General features: G+C 44.2%; 1 non-coding gene across 1 annotated transcript; it reads left to right on the top strand.

The window, feature by feature from the left end:
• Positions 1-1,635: 1,635 nt before the first annotated feature.
• LOC127683838 (U6 spliceosomal RNA) lies at positions 1,636-1,743 on the top strand. Its single transcript, XR_007977637.1, has one exon. It is a non-coding gene; the product is annotated as a U6 spliceosomal RNA (small nuclear RNA).
• Positions 1,744-2,799: the final 1,056 nt, after the last annotated feature.

Here is a 2,799-nt window from a genome sequence, read left to right on the forward strand (position 1 = left end):
ATATACCAGGCTTTTTTGAGACTCCCTTTGTCAAAGCAATTAAAAATTTCACCTTAGCCTCGGGCAGACTCTTCAGACAATGGCAAAAAACAGCCACATTCTTTACCAAAATACCACAAAAACAGTCTCTGTGCCACATACTGAACTTCTTCTCTACTGAAACCTCTTGGGCCAGGTCTGCACAATTCAAATCACTCTCAGCAACAAAGTCTTCCATATTCCTACTGGAATAGCCCATCAAGCCCCACTTAAAGCATTCCATGGCTTTCTAAATCCAAAGTCCCAAAATCCACATTCTTCCTAACAAAAGCATGGTCAAGCCTATCATAGCAATAGCTCAGTCCCTGATACCAATTTCCAGCCTCAAGATCTAGATCACAGATGTATCCTCCATTTCTGGATTGTAGTTCATTCCAGATGTAGTCAAGGTGACAACCAAAAATAGCCATCATACTTTGCTTCCAGAGTTCTGGGATTAAAGACATGCACCACCACTACCTGGCAACCCTGAGAATCTTTTACTATTTTTCTCCACCTTGTGTTTTGATGGAAAGCCTCCCTGAATGTGGTAGTGTTCACTAATTGTTTACACTAGCAGGCCACTGAACTCTGGGGAACTATCCATCTCCACTCCTCCACCACCCAGTGATAGATTACAATTAGGTGTGACCATGCCCAGATTTTACAAGACTTCTGGAGATCTGAACTCAAGTCCCCATGCTTTTTCAGAAACCTTCTCTGAGCCATCTCTCCAGCCCATCAGTGAGATTTAAAACATAGGCAAAAACAAAACCAAAAACAAAAAGTCTATGTGCAGAAGATGTAGCATAGTGCCATGTATCAGAAAATTAACTGTGCCTCTTCCCATTTAAACCTGGAAGAGATACATAGTACGTGCTATCTGTAAAGGTGACATCTTACATTGCTTTTCAAAGAACTGAGCCAGGCCAGAAAAATCCATTTTATTTGTAGAACTGTTGCATAACCCATCTCTCCTCTACTTCAATGGAATGCCCCTGCCATTGCCAAATGTTGTTTGCCTGGTGGAAATTCTTGGCCAGACCTATGGATTGCCAGACCTTGCAGCTGTTTACCCTTGAAGTCCAGTTCTCCTATAACATCAAATCAAACAACACTTTCTAATGCCCCAACAAGAGTGATCACAGAGCTAGTTGCCAGTAAGGATAGGGCATCACGACTGCTACCCTCAAGTGGTGTAGAATCTATGTAAAAATGAGACTGTGAGTTCCAAAATAGGAAGTGCAGACTAGGAAGTGACAACTAGGAGGGAAAGAAGGGATAGTAAAGACATAACAGAAGACATAACAGAACATAAAGGCTACCTGTGTTCCCTGCACGCGCTCTCTGCTCCTAGGATGTTAGGGGTTTTGTTTCTGCACAGCCTTGTCATTCTCCCTCTAATATGGCCTTCGAAGATTTTCCTCTAAGATTCTCAGGACCACCCTTTGTTCTACAAGGAAGAGGCCCAGGGTTGTTCAAAACAGTGCAGTAAGTACAGTGGATAATGCTGGGGCATGGCTGTGGTTCCAATATTCGGAAGGAAGAGACAGGAGGATCTAACCAAGAGCCAACTTTGTTGCCTAGTAAAACCTTGCCTTAGAAATGTAAAAGCCAGTACTCCCCTTGGCAGCACACACAGTAAAAAATTAAAGCAGTACAGAGAAGATTAGCACAGCCATGCACGAGGATGACACAAAAATTTGTGACACATTCTATGTTTTTTTTTAATGTAAAACCCAAACCCAGATCAAACGGGGAACCATGCGGGAGCCACTGCCTGCTCTGCGCCTCCTGCTCCCCGCTAAGCTCTTGCTTTTGGCCACTTCATTCATTTCCCTGTGAGAATGAATGTCATCCCCATTCCAAGTCTTCAGTCAATGTGTTCTAAAAGGAGAGAGAGCCTGCGAGTATGAGTCAACTTTATTCCTGGTACTGAACCCTGTTTGTTCTTGTATTAGTTGCCCCGAGGAACAGGGAAGAGCAATGTAACTTCAGTTTCTCCGGCTATTAAAAGGAAACGATTGGCAGTCACCCAGTTTACTAAGTGAGAAGAAAGAGCTTGCACACTGAGCTCCTGTTAGGTACACACGAGGACTTTTGAAGAATTGACTTTAAAGTGCTTCACTTGCTTGTATTAATCTTCGTGCTGGCTTCTTGGGCACCAAAAAGAATCAGGCTACCCCAGAAGTCTCCAGGCACCTGCCTGGTGGGCTGGTAAGGGAAAGTGCATTCCCCCAACTCTGCCAGGCAGAGCGATGCTTACTGATGGGCCCTTCTGTCCTTCCTCCAGAGTGCACAGATTTGTGTGGGCACCTATGTCCTGGTTAGACGATAGCCTTCTGAAGGATAGGGTGTAGGAAAACTCACCTTGCAAGTGTGAGGTCCTAGCTAGGATTTTCAGCACTGGAAAAATGAAAACAAACTCGGAGAGTTAAATCAAGATTTTTTTTTGGTTTTTCAAGACAGGGTTTCTCTGTGTAGCCCCGGCTGTCCTGGAACTCACTGTGTAGACCAGGCTGGCCTCGAACTCAGAAATCCACCTGCCTCTGCCTCCTAAGTGCTGGGATTAAAGGCGTGCACCACCACCACCCAGCAAGAATTCATTTTTTATGTCTCTTCTCCTCATTCATATCAATTTGTGTAGTACGGAACAATGGTGCTGGCCCTCAGCAAGAGGTTTTTAACCAGTCAGTCTATGAACTGACCAAACCTCAATGGAATAAGTCTGCCTGCCTTTATTAAAGGGTGTCATTTCTATAGGTCAGTTCATAAAGAGTT

Source organism: Apodemus sylvaticus, chromosome 4, assembly GCF_947179515.1.
Source record: "Apodemus sylvaticus chromosome 4, mApoSyl1.1, whole genome shotgun sequence".
NCBI classification, from domain to species: Eukaryota; Metazoa; Chordata; class Mammalia; order Rodentia; family Muridae; genus Apodemus; species Apodemus sylvaticus.